General features: G+C 44.7%; 1 protein-coding gene across 7 annotated transcripts in view; it reads right to left on the reverse strand.

The window, feature by feature from the left end:
• The window catches only part of Shroom3 (shroom family member 3), a 310,920-nt gene that overhangs the window by 65,243 nt on the left and 221,298 nt on the right, over window positions 1-24,379 (reverse strand). Inside the window, exon 1 of one of the 7 annotated variants that reach the window (XM_070012984.1) lies at window positions 20,745-20,933. The exons of the other annotated variants lie outside the window; for them this stretch is intronic. The gene's annotated coding sequence lies outside the window, so the exon portion shown is untranslated. Of the gene's footprint in view, window positions 1-20,744; window positions 20,934-24,379 lie in introns of those variants that run through there. 7 annotated transcript variants of the gene reach the window in all.

Here is a 24,379-nt window from a genome sequence, read left to right on the forward strand (position 1 = left end):
AAAAAAAAAAAAAAAAGGCAAATTGTATCCTAAAGAACAAACAGGGCTGTGTATCAGTAGCTCCTAGTTACTCAGGAGGCTAAGATCTGAGGATCATGGTTTGAAGCCCAAGCAGAAAAGTCTGTGAGACTCTTCTCTCCAATAAGCTACTCAGAAAAAGCTAGAAGTGGCACTGTGGTGCCAGCAGTAGAATGCTAGCCTTGAGCACAAGGAGGCCCAGAGACAGCGCCCAGGCCGTGAATTCAAGCCCCAGGACCAGAAGGAAAAAAAAGAATAAAGAGAAGCTAGGTACTGTTGACTCACACCTGTAATCCCAGTTACTCAGAGGCTGAGATCTGAGCAGTTTGAAGCCAGTAAGGGGAGAAAAGTCTGTGACATTCCTCCAATTAACGAGCAAAAACTCTGGACTGGAGGTGTGGCTCAAGTGGCAAAGCACCAGAAATTTATTTACTTGTTTTTGTCAGTCCTGGGGCTTAAACTCAGGGCCTGGACAGTGTTCCTGAGCCTCTTTGTACTCAAGGCTAGACCACTAGAGCCACAGCACCATTTCTGGCTTTTTCTGAGTGGTTTATCACAGGTAAGAGTCTCAAGGAGTTTCCTGTCAGGGCTGGCTTTGAACAGAGATCCTCAAATCTCAGCCCCCTGAGTAGTTAGGATTACATGCGTGAGCCACGGGCAAACAAGCTGGGCAAGCACACAAGGCCCTGCCTTCAGGCCCTGACAGGGGCACCAAAAAACAGCAGGGCATGGTGGTATACACCTGTAATTTCAGCTACCAGGAAATGGAGGTTGGCTCAAAGAAGTATGAGGCTCTACTAGAGGAATAACTAAAAGTAAAAGATCTAGGGCATGACTCTAGTGAGCAGAGCACCTTGTACTTGCCAGGCCCCAAGTTCAAAATCCCAGTAGTGAAAAAAAAAAAAAAAAAGGCAAGAAATCCAGCCATTTATTTTGGTGTGGGCTTTCTTGGGACAGAGGACAAACAGCCAGCCTGGCTCAGGGAGGTTTTGTTGCTTTGTTTGGAAGCAAATCAAATGTTTTTCATGATTAAGTAGGCAGTATGTATTTACTCAGAGCCATTTTTGTCCTGAGGACCCCTTGGAGGTGTTCTTCAAGATCTGCTCCTCGGTCCTGGTTTGCTAAGGGTCTTTTTTTATTTTTTTGATTCTGCTCTGTGTCCTCCATGTGCAAAGCCACTGCAGGGCTGCCTCTCCATCCTCTCACCCACCGCTCCTCTAAAGCCATTATCACAGGGTCCCAGCACTGTCACCCCGTCTTCAGGAGGCTCCAAGGTCTGCTTTCTGGGCTTCTCGGGTACAGATGTATGTTCTCGGCCAAACATGGCCATTCTGCATTTCCTTGTGGCTGGCCATATAGGAGAAAGTTTACAGAGCTCTTCGAAGAGTTGCCCTTAATTGAAAGTTCCCTTATTCTTGCTACTTAGAGATCTTAAACTTAACCTTCCAGGTTCTGCTTCCTCTCACTGATCTTCTGTGCTTTCCTTGCTCTCCTGTACAATCTGGACACTCCCTCTGCTTGCCTCAGGCCCGTATCCTATCAAGAGAGAGAGAGAAAGAGAGAGAGAGAGAGAGAGAGAGAGAGAGAGAGAGAGAGAGAGAGAGAGAGAGAGAGAGAGAGAGAGAGAGAGAGAGAGAGAGAGAGTGTGTGTGTGTGTGTGTGCGCCTGTATCCTATCTAGAGCTTGATTGTGTGTGTGTGTGTGCGCGCGCGCGCCTGTATCCTATCAAGAGCGTGTGTGTGTGTGTGTGTGTGTGTGTGTGTGTGTGTGTGTGTGTGTGTGTGTGTGTGTGTGTGTGTGTGTGTGTGTGTGTGTGTGTGTGTGTGTGTGCGCGCGCGCGCGCGCGCGCACTAGGACTTGAAGTCATAGTCTGGGCACTTCCCTAAGCTTTTATGCTCAAGGCTGGTGTCCTACCACTTGAGCCATAACTTCTGGCCTTTCGATGGTTAATTGGAGATAAGAGTCTCCCGGACTTTCCTGCCTGGGCCAGCTTCAAATTGTGATGCTCAGATCCAAGCCTCTGGGTTCCAGGCTTGTGCCAGCACCTGGCTCCATTGCTTTTCTTTTCTTTTCTTTCTTTTTTTTTTTTGGGTCCGGTCATGGGGCCTGAACTCTGGGCCTGGGCGCTGTCCCTCAGCTCTTCAGCTCAAGGCTAGCACTCTACCAGTTGAGCCACAGCGCCACTTCTGGCTTTTTTTTTTTAAGATTTATTTATTTATTTATTTTATTGTGAAAATACTGTACAGAGGGGTTACAATTACATGGGCAAGATAATGAGTACATTCCTTATCAAGCATTGTAGCCTCCTCCTTTGTTTCCCCTTCCCATCCTCCCCCCCCACCCCACCCCCACCAAAGTTCTGGCTTTTTTCTTTTTGCTTATGTGGTGCTGAGGAATCGAACCCAGGGCCTCATGCATGCAAGGCAAGCGCTCTACCACTGAGCCACCTTCCCAGCCCTCGATTGCTTTTCATCCTAGGCCTGACCATTAATGTGTACTTCTGGACTTCTTCTGTCTTTCTGCTCCTCCACCTGGCCCTATATAGCGTGGTGTGTTCTGGGAGAACCATACACAATCTTTCAGCTTCTCAGATGAGCTGTGTCCATCCCAGAACTGTGTCCACATTCACCCGTGCTTGCCTGAAACTTCCCCTAAAATTTCTCAAATGAGTTTATGCACACAATGATGTATACCATTGGTACTCAGCACACTTCTCATTCTTAATCGTCTTTTTATCTTAGCCACTGACCTCCATGTCTACCTTGTATGAAGGAGGAGAGAGGTACTTAGAGAAGAAGCCAAAGGACCAAGCAGATCTCAACAAATAGTAATCTACCTGGGGTTGACCTTTGACTTCAAACTCTCAGCCACAAAGTCCTTTGACATGGAAAGCCCAGTGCACAGAAAAACCAAGGGCCCCCACTCAAGGGTTGATAGTGCCATCATTAGGGTTTATAGCCCCATACTACAAACAAACAGCGCCTATAGCTTGAAACAACTCTGGTAAGTATGCAGCTGACGTGGATTCTGGAGCCAGCCTCTGGCATTCCTATGCTGGTTCTCACCTAAAGTCTAAAGTCAGTGTAGTTGGCCAGGTCACTTAACTTTGTGCCTCTGCTTCCTCTCTTAGAAACAAGTACATCTACAGCACTGGTGTCAACAGTTTAGTGTGAATGGATGGATACATGTAAAGTACTTAGACCAATAAGGCAAAAAAAGTCTACTTCTTACCAATGGAACTGAAACTCACATGTACTGCGATTGTAGTCTATTAGCTTTCTATCACTGTAACAAATACCTTGGACAATCAACTTATAAAGTTAAAAAAATTCTCTCATTTATGAATGGGATTGGGAGGGATGTGGGAGAATGACGAAAGGGTTATACTGATCAAGATGCATTGTACTCATAAACTGACATGGTGAATTGTAACCTTTTTGTACAACTATTTAAAGATAATAAAAATAAATTTTATTCTCTTATTTGACAATAAAATCATTACTCTGCTCTGGTTAAAAAAAAAAGTAAAAAAGCTTATTTTGGCTCACATGTTTAGACATTTCAGTCCATGGCTAGTTGGCCCCATAGTTTTGGGCCTATGGTGGTCTAATCTGGCAGATGTGTGTGGCAGAGCAACAATGCCCACTTCATGAATGGGAAGAGAAGGGAAGGGCAAAAAGAGGAAAGCGCAGTGCCGGTAATCCTAACTACTCAGGAGGCTGAGATCTGAGAATCACATCTGGAGCCAGTCAAAGCTGACAAATAAATCCACAAGACTCTTCTGTCTAATTAATAACCAAAAATCCAAAAATGGGAGTGTGGCTCATATACAGAGTGCTAGCTGGGAGTGAAAAAGCCAGCAGAAAGCAAGAAGACAAAATATGGGTCCCACGATCCCTTTCAAAGCCATGCCTTCAATGAACTAAGGACTGCCTACTAGGCCCTACCTCTAAAATAAGTTTCCACCAACTTCCAATAGACCACGCTGGAGACTAAACCTTTTAACACATGGTTCCAATGGGGGACACTCCAGATGCAGGCTTCAGTACATGGACTGGACTAGACAACAAGATCTAAAGACAGTAGTTCAGTTCATGCTGGCACGGAGCTTATGATGATCCTTATTTTACAGATGAAAAAAATCAAGAGTAAGAAATAAGTAGAGAGACATCTGATTGAGGGCCATGTTTTCTTAGCCACATATCTCATGAAATTCCTATTAGGATCACTGTGCATTGAGCACTTTTTCTCAGGCTCAGCTATGTGCCACATATGCTGCTAAGTTGTTCCACATCACCCTTCTTGCTCAGGGGACCCCAAGAACAGCAAATATGCCAAGAAGAATATGCTAAGTGATAACTAGTATAAGTCTAGGACAAGCAGAAAAGGTCAACAGCTATGTACATATGATCATATAAGATGATATTAAGTGAAATGAACCCTAAGATAGGGATACAACTGGTTTTTTCTTTCTTGCCATTGTTTTTAATGTATTTAAAATGCACTATATGATTTTTTTTTTGTTTCTTTTGTATGTTCTTCCCCCATGGTATAACCCGTTTTCACTGTATTTGATGTTGGTGCCCTTCATCTTGTATATACATTTTTCTAATTTGGGGAGGGGAAGGGAAATAACAAAATGCTGAAATAAGGATACAGGATTACCCATTGTAACAATGAGATGTACAAGACACTATGTTGAAAATGAACTTTACAACTTGGGGGGGAGGGAAAAGTTGCGAGGGGAGAGGGGCGGGATGGTAGGGGAAAAACAAAGAAGGAGGTAACAAAGCTCCATAGGAAATGTACTCATTACCTCACTCATGTAACTATAACCCTTCTGAACCTATTTCTCAATAAAAAAAATAAAAATAAAAAAGGAATATGCTATGCTTCTCACTTTCAACATCTTGCAACTTGTTTACAATGATCTTCTATTATTTTAATGAGTAAAGAATGTAAGATTAATTTCGTTATTTTTCTCACTAGCTTGAGTCAAAGGTTTTTCCACATTTTTTGTCTCTTTCGCAACACATGATTATTGTTCATGTGAGTGTGTGTGTAGTACTGGAGCTTGAAGTCAGGGCCAGGGCGCTGTCCCTTAGCTTTTTCAATCAAGGCTAGTGTTCTACACTACAGCTACAGCTCTTCTTCCAGCTCTTTACTGGTTAATTGTAGATAAGAGTCTCTTGAATTTTCCAGCCAGGCTGGCTTTGAATTGCAGTTCTGAAATCTCAGTCTCTTGAGTACTTTGGATTACAGGCATGAGCCACTGGTGCCCAGCTACCACACTAATTTTTTTGTTGTTGTTGTTCAGTCATGGGGCTTGAACTCAAGACCTCAGCACTGTCCTTGAATTTTTTTGCTCAAGATTAGTGTCTCTATCACTTTTAGCTACAGCCCTACTTCTGGTTTTCTGGTGGCTAATTGGTGATAAGAGTCTTACAGACTTTCCTGCCCTGGCTAGCTTTAAACCAAGATCCTTGGATCTCAGCCTCCTCAGTAGCTAGGATTACAGGCATGAGCCACACAACTCCAGGCAGTGAAGACTTTATGCTGGTAGGGGGCTTTACTTTAAAAGCCAGGCACTGGTAGCTCACACATGTAATCCTAGCTAGTCAGGTGGCTGAGAGCTAAGGATCATGGTTCAAAGCTTGCCTGGGCAGGAAATTCTTAAAACAATTAATCACAGAAAGCTAGAAGTGGATCTATGGCTCAAATGGCAAGTGGTAGAGTACTAGCCTTGAGCAAAAAGAGATCAGGGTCAGTGCCCAGACCCTAAGTTTAAGCCCTAGTACTGGCACACAAAGGCACACACAAAGGCAAGACTCACTGGAGAAGGAAGCAAAGTTTCTGGGAAACCAGAGTCAGTGGAGAAAGTTCAGTGTCTCCTGATAAAGATTCAATGCAGGCCTCTCAGCCCACTGAGGGCAAGAAGCATGTCCAAAGGACCATTCAGCACCAACTATAATTTGTTAATATTAGACACTGTAGCTTGCAAAGTCCTTTCCCATACATTATTCCACTTGGCTCCCAACAACCCTAAAGGATACTCAGAACAGGAACCACTCATCCCTACCCAACAGATGCAGGGACAGCCTCATCTAGGGACAGTTACTTCCCTGAGGTCATGTCTTATAAGCTACACAGCTGCCACAGTGGAGTCTCGAGCTCCAACAGCTGTGCCTTTTCTCTTATCTCATAATGCCTTTGCACTCCACAATCCTAGAACTCCTTTGAAAAAAGTAGCAAATATTGAATACCCACACTTCCTTAAAGGGAAAGCTTCATAAGAAGGTGGAAAGTTATTAAAATTCAGACAAGCCTTTTCTCCCAAGTTTAAATGTTTCCTAGGTCCCTAGAAATAGTATTGATTTTGAAAGGTTCCTGCTCAGGCTGCACTCCTGCCCTTGGAAGAACAGCCTAATACTGGTCGCACTGAGACTCAAAGCTAGGCCACTTCTATACCCAGCTCAATTATTCACTCAGCCAGCAGTCCCTAAGAACCAACCATGGAACACTCATAGATAAGGCACTAGACTTACATCAAAGATAAAAGATTAAAGGTAAGACAGGCAAAAAAACTGTACAATACATACTCATAAACCACAATGGGGTAGGGGTAGGAAAGTACGCAAGACCATGAGAGAGAAGTCACCTCAGTGTGTTACTTCTCATTTGCTCTCTCAAACTGTCTACACTCTTGCTTTCCCCAGCCACATGCTTCATGATACCTAGAGAGCAGGAATCAAAGCAGCAGTTGACAGAATTCTGATCAAGTCAATACAGTGTTTTGTGCCAAGCTGAGTATGAAACTGTAACTCCCTTAGCTTCTTATAGTCCTGATGACCAATCTCCAAGTCAGGTGCCTTTGTGCTATTACCTCCTTAAAGATGATGAAATGGAAACAAAGGAAGTTGTTTAAGCTCAGATACAAAAAGAATTTGAAGTCAGATCTACCTAATAGCCCAGCCTAAGCTCTTAACCTTATTTGGGATTCTTTTCTCAAAGATGATACTCAATATATATCTGTCTAATAAGAGTCTGAGTAACTAGCCAGGTGTGTATGCTGTTTGGGGGCCAGGGGAGCTGAGGTCAGCCTAGGCTACATAGCAAGTTGAAGGCTAGACTGAGCTACCGTCATGAGATCTTTTCTCAAATAATGATACCAAGAATAAGAATAAGGAGGAGAAAGAAGAGAAAGAGAGACAGAGACAGAGAGAAAAGAGATTAAATCAGACCAGACCAAGGACTGGGACTATGGCTCCATAGAGAATGCTTACGCAACATGCTCAAGGTCCTGAGTTCAATCCCCAACACTATTTAAAAAACAAAAGAGGGCTGGGAAGGTGGCTCAGTGGTAGAGCGCTTGCCTTGCAAGCCTGAGGCCCTGGGTTCGATTCCTCAGAACCATATAAGCAAAAAGAAAAAAAAAGCTGGAAGTGGCGCTGTGACTCAAGTGGTAGAGCACTAGCCTTGAGCTGAAGAGCTGAGGGACAGCGCCCAGGCGCAGAGTTCGGCCCCACGACTGGACCCAAAAAAAAAAAAAAAGATCTTGCCAGGAGCTGGTGGATCATACTTGTAATCCTAGCTACTCAAGAACTGGGATCTGAAGATCATGGTTTGAAGTCAACCTTGGCTGGCTTATCTCTTACCTCCAATTACCCACAAAAAAACAGAAGTGGAGATGTGACTCAAATGGTAGTGTGCTAGCCTTGTGCACAAAAGCTCAGGGAGAGTCTCTAGGACCTGAGTTCAAGCACCAGGACAGGCAAAAAAATACTGATAACTAAATAAATAAAAGATCCTAAGAGTACATTGAACAGTCTCTCCTAATCCTTCTGGATAGGAAGCACTGTGTTCCAGAGTTTAGTCTGTTGTTATTCTACCCATTGCTATCAGTCAGTGTATGGTGTACTGGGTGGGGGGGGAGGGGTAAGGAGAATATAACCTACCATGTGGAGACCACCAAAGGTGAACACTCTACTCTAAAGTGGGAAGCAAACAGAACATGTCCCAATCTTGGACTAGGGGGTGGTGGAAGGGAGTGTGGCTCAAATGGCAGTATGCCTGCCTAGGACACATCCCAGTCCAAAGTCCTTTGACCTGCTTCCCTAGACTATATTGGTGTGCTAGAGCTAATGAGCTCTAGGAAAGCACTACTGAGAAGATCTACTAGTGTGTATGTGTGTGTGTGTGTGTGTGAGAGAGAGAGAGAGAGAGAGAGACAGACAGACAGACAGAGACAGAGACAGAGAGACAGAGAGAGACAGAGACAGAGAGGCAGACAGACAAGACAGACAGGCAGAAAGGCAGGCAGCAACACAGAATCAGAAGAAAGATATGGTTATCTCTTCCCTTATTTCCACAAAACATTAGGAAACAGGAGTGTGGGTGGTGAAGCAGGCGCCCTAGCCCTAGGCCCTGTGTCACTATGGCAGGTTACTTGCGCCATGGACTTTTTCCTCATGTGTGAAGTAAGGGTGTTGTTCTAGACGACTTTGACTGTTATGAGCAAAAGTAGAAAGAGGCACACACCACACACCCTGAGAAAACGTAATTGGTGAAGATCTACACACTTGTGATAAGCACTTCCTATACTCAGGCTCCATGTTGCAATCTCTGTGGAATAAAGGATAGCTTGACCTCTAGTCCTGTTAGAGACACACACACACACACACACACACACACACACACACACACACACACACACACACACACACACACACACACACACACACACACACGATTTGGAAGCACATGGCTGAAGTTCAAATCTGGGCACTGCTGGTGTCTGCTCCCCAGAACCTTGCTGGTAATATAGGTGACCTGTGACGTGTAATAACCATAACCATTGTAAGATGGGAGCTCCTGGCATTCCATCACTGTAACTCACAGGAAAGAGCTCAATGTGGATGTCACCACTGCACTGTGACGAGATGCTGGGTGATGGGGTAACAGGCCCTTAACAGACTAGCAGCGTGGACACAGTGTAGAGAAGGAAATGCTTCCTCAAAGGCTGCAACAAGTAGCCAGGCACCAACAGCTCACGCCTGTAATCCTAGCTACTCAGAAGGCTGAGATCTAAGGATCACAGTTCAAAGCCAGCTTGATCAGAAAAGTCCTAAGACTCTTATCTCCAATAAACTACTCAGAAAAAGCCAGAAGTGGCACTGTGGCTCAACTGGTAGAGCTCTAACCTTGAGCACAAAAAGGCTCAGAGACAGAGCCTAGACCCTGAGTTCAAGCCCCAGGACCAGCAGAACAAAACAAAACAAAAACAAACCCTGCAATATGTTTTGTTGGGAAAGGGGGATATAAATGAAGAGAGGAAGGGTGGGCAAAGACAGTCATTATATTCACTGTGTGTGTGTGTGTGTGTGTGTGTGTGTGTGTGTGTGTGTGTGTGTGTGTGTGTGTGTGTGTGTGTGTGTGTGTGTGTGTGTGTGTGTGTGTGTGTGTGTGTGTGTGTGTGTGTGTGTGTGTGTGTGTGTAACCAGGTAACTTGAGGGGATACATGGAGAGAGATGAAGGAGAATGATAGAAAGGATGACTGATTAAAGACACATTAAAACCCGTTGGTACAACCACTTAAAAATAAAAACTTTAAAAAGAAATACTCCTTTAAGGTCAAGGATAGAGAACTAACTCAACAATCACAGGGAGTCTCAGGCCCCAGGCAGAAATGGCATGTTAGTAGATGTTCCTTCATAGCCATTTTGAAAACATCCTAGGTTGGGATCCAGGTTTTGGCAGCCCAAGTCCTGCCCCATGGGCAGGCTCGGGTGAGACCCTCTCCTCATGCAGGTAGGCAAGGTGGACTTGGGCTCTGGAAAATCCCAGGGGGGGGCAAATGAAATCCACAGGAGCCACACTTCTTTCCTCCATTTAGATGCAAATAAATTGCTTCAGCTGAGAGAAGAGCTGTGGATGCTAAAAATGCAAAGGGAGCCAGGGGATGGTGGCAACGCCAGGGGACTGACATCTGAGGATCACAGTTCAAAGCCAGCCCAGGCAGAAAGTCTGTAAGACTCTTATATCCAATCAACTACTCAGAAAAAGCCAGGAGTGGCACAGTGGCTCACGTGGTAGAGTGCTAGCCTTAAGCAAAAGAATCTTAGGGACAGCACATAGACTCTGAATTTAAGCCCCAGGACCAACACACACACACACACACACACACACACACACACACACACACACACACACACACACACACACGCACACACGCACGCACACACGCACGCACACACGCACGCACACACGCACGCACGCGCACACATGCACTCACGCACCGCGTAAATGAAGACTGTCATTCACAGGGAGGAAATGAGGCCCTTGCTAAATTTGGCGCTGGCTGAGAAATCTTAGCAGAAATGAACCCACTGCCTTGTTTGTCAGGAGCCTAATCCTTACTTTGCCCAAGAGGATTACTGGGTCTTAGAACGGATCTCACCTGCACCTTGTTAACGCGTGTGCCAACGGCATTCGTGTCCACAATATCTAAGATGCCATCTGCTCTTTAGGATAATAGGCATTCTATGTTATTTAAAGTCTCCAAATCTCAAATGCAAAGATTTTTAACCTATGTTGTCATGTAAACCAGATGCTCTGTTTCCCAAATTAAGTTGCTTTAATTCTGTTTAATGACAATTTACATGGAAAGTAAGACCAAGATTGCAGCCAAGATGTGGAGAATTGGTTGTTTGCTGCTTTAAATTTCTAAGTAGGCAGTCTTAAGCTGAGTTCTGCTTCCCCTGTCATTTATGATTATTATGGGGCATTGAGGTATGGGGTGGGTTCTCTTTTTGCTCACCTTGTACATCCCTACTTATACTGCACCCCTCCCCCACTCAATCACTGGAATTTCTGGGCCCATAGCCATATCTAGGTTGAACATCTTCGTCTGAAAATCTCAAATCTGAAATGTCACAGAAGCCAAAAGTGTCGATCACTGACATGATGCTCCCAAAGTTTGGAATTCTAGAGCATTTCAGATTTCTTGATTAGGGGTGCTCTACTAGTAAAATCACCTGAATATTCAGATTCCATATCCCTGAAGCACCTCTAATCCTAAGGATTTCAGATAAGACACATTTGGCCTGTACAACACAAAAGTAAGTCAGTTGAAAGCTATGCCTGAATTAGCACAGAACTGTCAAAAACATCATGTAAAAATATGACATGATGTACTTTTATCTAACACATTTCATCTTTATAATAATCCTATGACATGTTACAGGAAACTGAGGCACACAGTTTGAGTAACTTGATCAAGATCACAAACTAGCAGATCTAGGGCTCAACCACACAAGGCTCCAAGGATCTCCATTAACTCCCCGTCCACCCTATCTGGATGGCCAATATTAAGCTATCTGTGGGGCCTGAGACATCCAGAAGTTTCCTAATCCCAGAAGAACATAACATTCCTCCAGGTCTGCATTCCTCAGGAGTGATGCTTCTAGGTGGTTTCTACTCATGACAACATCCCTTCACCCAGCAGGCTTGTGCTATTTCCCCTCCAGTTACCCCCAGTTACCAGTCCTGTCTACTCTGAGGCCAAAGTGGACTCCAAATGAGGAGTCCCCAAAGAGCAGCAGGAGTGAGCTCCAAGATATACTCTTGGCTAGTTTATACTCGCTGAAACCTTACGACCACACACTTTCCTCTTTTCCTAGTGCTTGCCTGGTCTGCCAGGCTGAAAACCTGCTGCTCAGACCACTTCCTCCAGCCCTGGGCCCCCGCCTCTCAAATGTCAACTCAACTCTTAAACAGATGGCTCAGGGAACAAAGTCCAAGGGAAAGCAGGTGGGGCAGTGAGTGATCAGCTCTGGTGATCAGCTCCGGTGAGTGAACTCGGAAACCCATCCCCGGCCCCTCCCCCTTTGCAGGCCACTGACACAAGGCCTTAAGCAGAAGTCTGGCAGGTCATGGGACAGCCAGGCTAGCCTTGGGCAGGAAATTCCCCAAGCATGGTTGTCCATCAGTCCCCAGGTCACCCTCCCTCTGCAACCCCGATATGTCAAGCTTGGGAAAGGTACAGAACCTAGGACAAAGAAGCGGTATTGGGCTGTGACCCCATTTCATGAATCCAGCTGCAGATCAATGGCCTCCGCCCCAGCAAGGCCTGGCTCAGTAGGGGAGGCAGCCTCCTCTCACTACACATTCCAGCTGCTGGTAAGTGAAGAGGTAACCATGGAAACAGACACAAAGGGCTAATGTGAGAGGGAAAGGCTGGAGGGGATAGAGAAGAAACTGAGGGGGACTTCACTGACAGTCCTGCATTCTCCTAGCTAGCCATGCCTCTATTGTGAGTCATGATGACTAAAGTAGAGCTTGTGCACAGCCTGACACAGCCTTAAGGATGGCAGGGGCAACCAGAGATCTGAGATCCTTATAGAATCTTCTTCCAGATTTCTTCCCCCCCCCCCCCCCTTCTATCCAAAGTTTGATTGTCCAGTAATCGTGCCCTGAGATAACACAGCTCATAAGGATGCACAGGGCTGGTCCAATGGCATTCCTGCAAACACAGGGCCACAGACAACACATTTAAGGGTCCATCCTCTCCGTACCACCTGGCTTCAGCCCTATCTCCAGAGCTACACACTCAGCATGCTCGTGGCCTCTGCAAACAGGGTGGTTAAGAAAGTGGCCCTGGGGCTCTTGCTCTTGCTCTTCTTCTCTTGCTCTTGCTGCTCTTTTCTTTCTCTCTCTGTTCTATTCTAGCTCACTCTCTGTTCTTTTCTTGCTCTCTCTCTTTCCCAGCCACGTGGTGTGCCAACCTTGCCTGGTCCCAGCAAGTCTACCCCTTACCTGAATACCACGTGAGTGCTACTGGTCTTACCCCTCTCTCTGCTCTTTTCTGGCTCTTTTCTCTCTCTTTCCTCTCTTCCCAGCTCTCTCTCATTCCCAGGCCTTTCCCAGCCAGTGCCAACTTTGCCTGGTCCCAGCAGGTCTCAGTACCTGCGTTACCTAGGCAACTGGGACACCTGGAAGAGGTCACATCCGCATCCGCTGAGGTCACATCTTAACCTGATGTGGCCACACCTTTCTCCCACCTATTTTTTATAAATAAAAATTAAAAAAAAAAAAAAAAAAGAAAGTGGCCCTGGGGTTCTAGATGTCAAGTGAACCCTGTCTTAAGAAGGAAAGTCTTGGATGTAGAGATTAATAATCCAGAGTATCTAGCCCAACAATAAAGACTTTAGCAGGGAGAGGTAAAAAAGCCTCATCTCTAAACACAATAAAGGTTTTGGGCATGTGGCTCAAGTGGTATACATTGGTTGGCCATGGATTCCATCTCTAGTACCACAAAACAGAGAAAACATAACAAATAAATATAAAACAATATTAGTGTCCATATAGTATTGTATTTATTTAACTGTCTTCCCCCTTGGCATCTATAGTTTTAGTAATATTGGCCAACAGAACTTTTTAAGCCTTTATCAGCCTATATTAATTGTGCAAAGTAATGGTTTTCATTGTGATATTTTTATTAGATGCATATAATATTCATCCCTTCTGTATTACATGGCCCTTAAACAACTTTATTGGATTTTATTGTGATATTTTCATAATGAATTAGATGTAACTGGATCTCTCCTTCCCATTACCCTTTCTTTTTCGTCTCTCTTCTCCCACTGGTCCCCCTGAATAGTTCCCCTTTTACAGTCATGCCCCTTTTTGTTCTATATTTCACATATAATAAAAAAGCAATATTTGGCCTTCAGGACTGGTTCATTGTGCTTGACAGGATGATCTCCAGTTCTTCCTGTTTTCCTGCAAATGGCATAAGGTTTCCAAACTTCACCTTGCAATTCATTCTCATTTAAAGTTTTAGTTCAAATTTCTCCAGAAACTGGGAGCTAAGCAAATGTCAGTAGAATATAAAATGTCAATAGCTGATTTCTATTAGAGTACTTCTCTGCACCTGCATCCCAACCCCCAACTTCTCTGGAGAGAAAAAGAACCTATGTCAATACCTACCCCAGGCTCCGCAAGCCTAATGGTGAGAGTCTTGATCTTCCCTTCCCCTTGGTCCCTCCTCCCTCCCTTCACAACTTGAACTTCTAATTGAACTTCTATAGGAAGCTGATGGGGTAAAGTGGAACTCAATGGCAGAAGGGTCTTTGACAGGTAGACATCTGAGGGGCAGGGGAAGAGACCCTGCTATGTTCATAGTGCCTTTCCTGTACCACTACCTCCACCAGCAACAGGGGAAAACTTCCACTATCTACTGGGCACAAAATCCCAGTACTCAGGAAGCTGAGTCAGGAGGATTAGGGTTCTGAACCAACCTGCGCTACCCAGAAAAATTCTGTCTGGAAAAGAAGAGAACTTTCTCAGGGCCACTCTCATTCCACAATAATGAAATCTCAAAAATAAGTTCATCAAGAAAAACAGGAGAGGGGGACAGAGGGACAGAGGAAGGGGGAGGGAAGGGAACAGTGGGGGGGAGACAGGGGGCGAGAAATAACACAGGATTCTAACCCTGCCACCTATATACAAGCATTAAGAGAAAATAAGCAAGCGCTAGTGGCTCATGTCTGTAATCTCAGCTACTCAGGAGACTGAGATCTGAAGATCCCAGTTTGAAGTCAGCCCGGGCAGGAAAGTCTATGAGACTCTCATCTCTATCTCCAAAGCTGGAAGGAGAGCTGTGGCTCAAATGGTAGAGTGCTAGTCTTGAGATAAAGGCTTGAGGACAGTACCTAGGCCTTGAGTACCAGCCCCAGGACTGGCAAAAAAAAAAAAAAAAAAGGAAATAAGTGTCCCTCTTTCAGTAGTGTAAGAAAATGCAATCAGACAATGCAAGGGCAATTACAGACAGTTTGACTCTTAGTAAATATTTAATATTAACAATTAATACCACCAGATGCCTGGCCAGTGAGTTTGATGGGCACTGTATCATTGAATGCTTAAAACAGCCTTAATCTGGCACATATTACCTTATTTTTTGGATACAGAGGGCTTAATGGACCCTACACATCACCAGGCTAGGCAACAGTACTCACATTCAAACCTAGGTCACAATGTTTCCACTGTTTGTGACCTCTCTGCTAAACTCAACAGCCTTTATAGAGGTCCATTTTATTGTTATTTTTAGTAAAGAATAACAAGAGGAAACTTAGTAAGAAACTCCAATGTTTAAGAAAACAGCACCAGTGAAAATCAACCAAGATTTTCAATCTCTACTTTAAGCCACAGGCTTTGGAAACAAAATACATATTACACACACCAAAACAAACAAACAAAACAAAAAAGACTAACTAAAGACAGGTTGCTCTGCTATGTAAAACATCCCAAAAGAAACATTCATACTCAAAGTCAGAATATCCACAAACATTGGAGTACAATGTCTTTACTGTTCATCACTGAATTTCCAGGTGCTAATATTTCTCAAGAAATGTTTGCTAAGTGTTAACTGAGTGAATTAAACCAATCCAAGGACAGGAGTAGGCAAAATATATAACAACTTTGTTGAACTTAAATAAGAGAACTGAAACTTGGTAAGTAAATCTGTCACGTTACTGAAAACTTAAACGATATAATTACTCCCTTAAAAACCCACATTATTAATTTGACATCAAGGTCAAGAGATTTCCTCCTCCTACCAATTCTCTTCGGAAAGAGGATGTAACACATAAATGTTTCCTGAATTCCCACAAGATGCTGGGAGCTTGGGGGCTGGGAAGGTGGCTCAGTGGTAGAGTGTTTGCCTCCCATGCATGAGGCCCTGGGTTCAATTCCTCAGCACCACATAAGCAGAAAAAAGCCGAAGAGGCGCTGTGATTCAAGTGGTAACTAGCCTTTAGCTGAAAGCTGAGGGACAGCGCCCAGGCCCAGAGTTCAGGCCCACAACCGACCCCCCCCCCGAAAAAAAGATGCTGGGAGCCTCAGTATGGGGGTTCAGCTTCAAATGTTAGCACTATTCCAGCAGTCAGAAGGGTTTGCCCACCTCTCTTTTGGGGGGTTACTTTCAAAGAGAAGCTCTATTGATATTTTCATTAGGTAGGCATAAACTTTCCATTTCAATTCCCCACAAGTTCAAAAGACCTACAAAAATGAAGATATATGAAATGCTAAAGCTATCATTTAGTTATTATGGCAACCCTGATAACCTTGAATACGTATGTTGGTTTACATAATGACATAAAAGTGCTCTTAACACCAGTGTTAAAATTGATCACAGAGCATAGAAATAAGAGATGCTATCTATTGAGCTTTTACCAAGCTAAGTACTTTTTTATGGGGAGTGGGTGGGAGAAGGGGGTGGGTCAGTGTGGAGATTGAACTCAGGTCAGGGCACTATCCCTGAGCTCTTTTTGCTCAAGTCTAGTGCTCTACCACTTGAGCCTCATGCCACTTCCTGTTTTAGAGTGGTTAATTGGGGACTTTTCTTCCCTGGGCTGGCTTCGAACCACAGCCCTCAGATCTCAGCTTCCTGAGTAGCTAGGATTACAGGTGTGAGCCACCTGCACCAGGTGCTAAGAACTTTTAATCATTATCTAGCTCAGTCTTCACCACCACCCAGGAAAACTTGCTAATACCATCCAGTGCTCCACTCCACCACTCTGAGGGGCTTTTCCTGACTTGCCCAAGGTAATCTCTGCCTGGAGGCAGAGAGAGGAAGAGCGTGCTTGCACAACTCTCTACCACCCATCTAACTGATGCACAGGTCTTTTGTGCTATTCAGTGGGGTTTGTTAACTGCATTTGTCATTATCACTGAACATTTTTATCACTCTAGAAAGTCCCTTACCTCTTTCCATCTGACCCCTTTCCCCCAGCAACCACTGTCAACCTACTATCATGGATTACTTTGTCCTATTTTAGGGCTTCATACACAGAACTGCTGTGTACTCTTTTGTGTCAGGCTTGAGTTAACACATTTATGGGATTCATCTAGATTTCTTTGAGTGTTTACTACTCCTGGGTAGTATTCCATTGTATCGATATACCAGTTTATCTACCCATTTTCTTGTTGATAGATACCTGGCCATTTCCAGTTATGGACAACTGTGAATAAGGTTGCTATTAACAAGTGTATACAAGTTTCTTTCATGGGCACTTGTTTGCAAGTATCTTAGGTAAATAACTAGGCGTGGAAATGCTGTGTCATAGGTTGGTATATGTTTAACTTTACAGTAAACTGATGTTCTTAACCCTTGTACTATACTTCCTGAGAATGGTACTAGCTTATTAACATGTTTTAGTTTCCCTTGAGGGTGGGAACCCAGTCCTAGGTCCTGGAATGCTTCCCACATAGTAAATGTTTGCAGAATACATGACCATTGTTCAAGCTTTTTAGTTCTTTTTGGGGGTGTTCCTATAGTCCAAAAAAACGAGCATGGTGCTTGCATGGAGAACAAGCCGCAGCGTGAGCAGTGAGCACGCTGGGCATTGAGGGGGTGGTGTTAGATTGCCCACTCAGGAGACTCACACTTCCCACTTTTTCTTTGGATACGCCCTTTGCCAGAAAGTGATCTTACAGGAAGACACAGTGGTAACTCCTGTTCATGTGATATTATGGGAAGGGAGGAAGGTGTCACTGCAGTTAAGCAATGCATAGGGATTAGAATTACAGTTGCTCTGTAAAAGAGGAGGCAGAGGAAGCAGCAACCTATGATGTCCTGCCCTTCTCCAAGTTACCAGCAAATTCCAAGCCCTGCTGGCATCCAGGGGAATATCCTCTAACAGAAATGTTTGTCAGGGCCAGGCACTGGTGGCTATAATCCTATAATGCCTATAATCCTAGTTACTCAGGAGGCTGAGATCTGAGGATCACAGTTCATGCAGGAAAGTCCATGACACTCTTATCTGCAATTAAACACCAGAAAACTGGAAATGGAGCTGTGGCTCAAAGTGGTAAAGCACTAGTCTTGAGAGCAGACGCTCAGGGACAGTGCCCAGGCCCTGAGTTCAAGCCCCATGACCAACAACAACAACAAAAAGTGCTTGTCAGGAATGCTTGGCTTTGGCCAAGTGCCATAGGACTTCCATATGAACAGAAAAAGAAACTTTGAGGAGAAAGTGAAATGTACTTTTTTTTTTTTTAATGTAACTATAAAGAAATGATAAATGCTTACTCTGAAACACTATGCCCTGTATACAAGTATCAAAACATCACATGGTATCCCATAAACATGTGCAATTTTATGTCATTTAAAAATTGTTTTAGCCGGGTACTGGTGGCTCACATCTGTAATCCTAGCTACTCAGGAGGCTGAGATCTGAGGATCTCGGTTCAAAGCCAGCCTGGGCAGGAAAGGCTGTGAAACTCTTATCTCCAATTAACCATCAGAAAACTGGAAGTGGTGCTGTGGCTCAAGTGGTAGAGTGCTAGCCTGGAGCTGAAGAGCTCAGGGACAGGTCCAGGCCCCAAGAGTTCAAGCCCCAAGAAATGTTTTAATGTAACAAGATTTAACTTGCAAGATAAGGTATTTTAAAAAATAGCATTAAGTTAAAAATGGAGAAGGTAAGCTGTAGTGGTGTGTACCTATTGTCTCAGTTACATAGAGGCTGAGGCAGGAAGATAGCTTGAGCTCAGAACTTCAAGGCTAGACTGAGTAGCATAGGGACACCATATCTCCAAAGAGGTTAGAGAGAAGGAGGAAACAAAGTGGAGAGAGAGAGGAAGGGGAAGGAAAATGGGGAAGATGAGAAAGGGGAAGGAGGAGAAAGGAGGAGGAAGGGGAAGAAGAGAGAATAAATGTGTGAATGCACTCAGGATCACCATTCTTAATTCAGAGGTTTATTACACACATCCTTCCCACCTTTGAGTCAAAATTTAATTACCATGAATCAATTCCTTCGTTTTAAATCATAGAATTTATTCTGTATTCAACTTGCAACTCCCTAGAAAGCAATTAAGTTGTTGGTAAGTCCTATTAAGAATCTAAAACCTTTGTCTCATATAAATCAAAACAGTGTTCCTCTGCATGCTGGTTGAGGTATGTTGGACAATTGTTACTTCTCTGGTCTCAGGTCCTCGAGGATGGGAATTTGTTTAGAATTCCTAAACTGTGAATTTCTGAGAGGTGACAGATCTTGCTTTATTCAGACAGTACTGTGAGGAAGCCATCCAAGGCAGATGGATGTTTATTCTATTCTTAAGATCTCCAGGGAAGTAGATTCTCTACAACATCCCTTGGTAACCTTCTCCAGGGTTTTATCAAGGGCTGGGTGAGGAAGTTCTGATGTAGAAACCAATAAAAATATTAACTTTATGGGCCAAGCTATAAGCACTGGGGAAGGGAGGGGTATGTGCTGGGCACTTTGCCTGAGTGATGGAGGGGTATATTTACAAAACAGGCTGTACAAACAGGAACCATTTGCCAGGGCAGATGTGGAAAGTTGACTTAGAGAAATTGCCACAATAAACTCTATTCCAACCCAAGAACAATGTGAATAAGTTATTGCTACTTACAACATTTTAAATGGGTTTATTTTCTTGCAAACTTACTTGTAGTCCCTAAACCAGGTATGTCAGCAGTGGGGAAAAAAAGTTGATACCTGTAAAGTTTTTGAATAATAAAGTTTCTAGGGAAACTTTAATCTTAGCAAATAGGCATGTTATTGTTATGTTTAGTTGCTTCTCTGTTCTGTATATTCCATCTTTTCTGCCAACAGTCATGGATTACTGTTGGAATGGGGTGGGGGAGAGGGAGAAAAACTTAAAAGACGACAGAACATAACCATCAAAATTAAAATCTAAACCAACTTCAGAGGAAGCTATCAGACTGGCCATAAATCTGGCCAACGTGGTTTGAATTAGAATATAAATCAAGTCGTTTAAGCTAGCCTTTGAAAGTAATCTCAAGTAGAAAAGTGCACAGAAGTATCTGTAGTCTAGGGCTTCCCGTGGCATGCCGGTATCGCAGCTGTGGTGGAGACTGTATTAATTCTATGCATGTGGGAATCCATTTGCTCTCAACCCAAAAGCAGAAAAGGAGGGGGGGGGGAGAGAGGGATGGAGGGAGAGAGGGATGGAGAGAAGGGGAGGGAGGAGGAAGGAGGGAGGGGAGAGAGAGAGAGAGTCCCTGCACACAAGTACTCCGCCAGCAACACGAGGATTGGGGGGAGGGGGTGCCAACAGACATCCGAGAGAAAGGACCCATCCTGCCCTCAAAGGATGCCCTAATACGTTGAAATTTTATAACAGCGCCCACCCTCGCCCCCGCCAAGCAACGCAGCTCTGGATAACCCAAGAAGAAAAGCAAAGGTCTACTATCGCTGCATTTGCATGCTACCTGACGCGGGAACACACTTAAAAGAGAAAAGAAAAAGAAGAAGAATTGCCGTAGGGTCCGGAGGGGCGGGAGAGGGGGCGCCGCGCGCCCCTCAAAGCACTTCGGAGGGCTTTTCCATCGAAACCCAATCCGGTAAGACGAAGAAAGGCAGGGCGTTCCGGACGCGGTAGGAACCCTCGTGGGAAGCCATCGATCAAAATTAAAATATTTCACAGATCGTTTCTTCTGAAAAGTGTTCGTGCTGTCAACAATCCACGATTCTCTGCCTTTTGGCGTGGCAGCCACCGTCCCCGGGTACAACAGCCCAGGCCTGGGGAGGGGGGGGGGTGTCAGGAGCACCCCACCCCGCCCCGCGGGAACAAGCCACCTGCCCCGCGTCCGGCGCGAGGCGGACTGAAAACGGACACACGGCGCGGAGCCGCCCGCTCGGCCCGCCCGACGCCCCGCGGTCTCCCCCGCCACGCCCCGCACTCACCATCTCGGCCCAGGGGCGCCGGGCTCCACTCGAGCGCCGACGCCAAGTTCAAACCTCGTCGCCCCAGCGAGCAGGCAGGGGGCGCGGGGCATCGCCTGCCCGGCTCCGCCGCCTTCAACAATGGGCGTCCCGGCCGCGCCCTGCGCCACCGCGCGCGTGGCTCCGCTCCGGCTCCTGCTCCAGCTCGGGCTCCGGCAGCAGCTGCGGCAGGCCCGGGGCGCGCGGCGCGAGCGCAGATCCCGCGCGGGGGGCCGCCGAGGGTGCGGCACGGCACCGCCACGCCTCCAGCCCGGGGGTGCGCACGGCCCCGGGGCGCGCCCGCGCAGCGCTCGCCACCAGGTAATCCTACAGGAAGCCTCTGGATTGGCTGCGCGCTGAGGACGCGATTTGCATTTCAATCACAAAGAAGGCTGGGTAAGGTTTGAAAACCGACTCTGCGACCCAGTGGTCGCAGAATCGCGCTCCCTGTGGCCGCGTCCGCGGTCCTGGGCTGGCGACAGCCAGCCCCACCGCCTCTCTGGTGAATTCACACTTAGAGGTGTCTTCACGTACCCCTACGCAAACACCACTTTGAAACGAATAGGGAATGCAAAAACAAACAAACACCCCCCCCCCCGAATATCAGACTTAAGAACCGGGTCTAGCTTTTCAGGGGCAATACAATTAGTAATTGACCAAATGAAGCATGAATGATGCAAGGTAAAGAGTTCACAGCTTAAAAAAAAAAAAAGCTCACATTACAAGGAAAACACCCATCCTTTCTCCTCAGTGGGTCCTCTTTTTAGTAAATCAACCACAGATTAGTATGGAGGGTGAATGGGGAAAGCTGTTGACTCCCTTCCTGCCTCCTTTGGTTTTCCATCAGTACCAAGTCAAGATTAGTTGAGTGGTTATGACCGATCTTTTGGAGATTGTTCATTTTAATTTCCAATTGAAGGGGGTGGGATTAGACAATATATACATTTCCATTTGTATTGCATATGGGGTGTAGGCTTTTGCTAATGTTCTTATGGTGGGTGTTATTTTCCATTTGATCTTCAAATGTTCTTCAGCCCTCTCCCAAAGCAGGTGAGATTCTTTATTACTCTTGACAGTGCTTTCGATTGCTTTCACATGTGGTCTCCAGAGACTAAAATAATTTAAATTGGCTTTATTCTCATTGAGCAGAATCCCTGTTGTTACATTTCCAGGTTCTGTATCTAAAGCAATAAATAGGCACACTGAAATACTTCACAGGAACTGGTCACCCCAGACAGCACCACATGCCTTTGCTTTGTTCTTTGTTATGTTGGGGTGGGGCTGCAGAAGTACCAGCTGCCAAAGACCTTTATTGAAGCCTTCCTGGTCAGCCACCCAAGGTATTATTCCTGTTAAAGGTGAATTCTGCTTTACTGGAATCACAAGCAGCACCTCTGCAGACATCACACAGTCTTAAGGCACTGTTGCTAGGCATTGGTGGCAGCAAGGTTAGTATTACTTGTTAGTATTACTGTGTCCTAATGTTCTGTGAGATTCCAAAGCTGGGAAGAGGCAGAGAGGATGACCAGAACTAAAGCTTGAAAAAACAATCTTCCAGTTTATAGACCATGTTGCTTTTGAACCACCCTGCTGGGGGAATAGAACATGTAGGGTGTTCTAGGACAGAACAAGTAAAGCCCCTCTCCTGTGGCTGCTTTATTTTGTATTCTAAGTGCTCAGGGTCAGGTAAATCCCTAAGGCTGAAACAGATCCCTCTGTGCCTGTGTAAAATTGCAGGGGTGGTGGGGGAGGGTAACTGAGGTTTGAATTCAGGGCTTTGTATTTGTTAGTTGGCACTCTACTTCTGAGTGCAGCCCCTGAGCTTTTTTGCTCAAGGCTAGGACTCTACCACTTGAATCACAGTTCTACTTCAAGGTTTTTTGCTGGTTAATTGGCAAGAAGTGTCTCATGGACTTTGCTGCATGGCCTGGCTTTCAACATTGATCCTCAGATCTCAGTCTCCTAAGTAGCTAGGTTTACGGGTTAAGGATCACTGGCACCTGGCTACGCTTGGGTATTTTTGAGATAGAGTTTTGCTTCCTACCCAAGGGAACACTTGGACTGTGTGCAATCTGCCCAGCTTGCTGTAGCTATTGGAATAATAGGTGTGTGCCACCATGTCCAGCTTCCTTCCACCGAGATGGAGTCTCACAGAAACTTTGATCCTGTGAATTTCAACCTCTCAAGTAACTAGAATTATATATGAGCCTTGGGTGCCTGACTAAAACATCACTAAATGGTGATTAAAAATACATTTTGGGGCTGGAAATGTGGGTCCCAATTTTCTCCACATAGCCGGCATTGTACTGGACCTCCACTATATCATGGCTTCTGGTAAAACACTCCTTGTGTGTCTGTTTTACTACAATATATCCAAGACTCACATCAAACTCACCATCTGTGTGTCACAGCCTTCTGAGTGCTGAGATTAGAACATAGTAACTAAGTTGGTTAAGAAACGTTTTTTTCTTCTCTTGGTAATTTAGAGGCATCAGCAGATAATTTTTAGGAGAAAGGAAAGCAGGCTGTTTCAGGGAATCAAAGGTGAAACATGAAGGAATTTCAGCAGCAAGACAAACACTGACAACACCTCTCTCTGTGAGCTGAGAGCCACTCCCTCATTGGGTGCCTCAGTCCTCCTGTACAATTCTATACCCCTGCTTCTGACAGCAAAACTAGACACCCCAGAGCAAAACATATCCAGTGTGCATATGTGGAAACAAGCCAGCTATTAAAGATGGTCCCGGTACAGTCACACTGATGTCTAGCTTCTGTACTGTGTTTAGAAGTGATACATTAGAATCCCAAGCCTATTATTTATTTATTTACCACTTGAGCCAGGCTCTGCGCTTCAGCTTCATCAAAAGTGGCTTTTTCAAAAAGGTCTTGCTTTTTGTCCATCCTGGCAAAGACTACTATCCTTCTCTCGACATTTCTCACAGAGCTATGCAGTACACTACACTCAGCTTTTTATTGGTTGCGATTAGGCTGTTGTAAGCTTTTCTCTCAGACTGGCCTGGAACTGCGATCTTCCCAAATCTTCTTTTCACTGGGTGCAAAATCACCATCAGAGAGACACACCATGGTGCCAGGGTAGGGGCACAAGGACCCACAGGTGCTGATACAAGAATCAGTATCTTTTTCAAACACAAAGTTCTCGAAATTTAGAATTACTGACATGTGGCTCTAACGTCTATACGCAAATATTATTTGTATTGTTCTACTTTAGTATAATATATTTAATTAACTATATTTAAAGAGACTACATATAAACCACATATTCATGCTTTAGATTGTTTTGTATGTTATGATACTATAGCTTTATAACACTGGTATACTTTAAAAAACTAATGGACTGTCAGTGTAGCTCAAGTGGTAGAGCCCTTGTCTGCTATGTACAATGTCTTGAGTTCAAATTCTAGTATCAAAACACCAATAAATTAATTAAAAAATATATAAATTGCATGTAGAAATAGTCTACTACTACTATTCTAGAGTTTAAAATGTTAAGTAAATTTTACTCAAAGATAAATAACCATTATTTCTTACCAATGTGATTTGTCATTCTATTTTCCCAAGCAAATAAACTTATGATGTCCAAAATATAATTATTTGAA

Source organism: Dipodomys merriami, unplaced genomic scaffold (assembly GCF_024711535.1).
Source record: "Dipodomys merriami isolate MVZ:Mamm:240054 unplaced genomic scaffold, mDipMer1.0.p SCAF_9, whole genome shotgun sequence".
Classification (NCBI taxonomy): Eukaryota; Metazoa; Chordata; class Mammalia; order Rodentia; family Heteromyidae; genus Dipodomys; species Dipodomys merriami.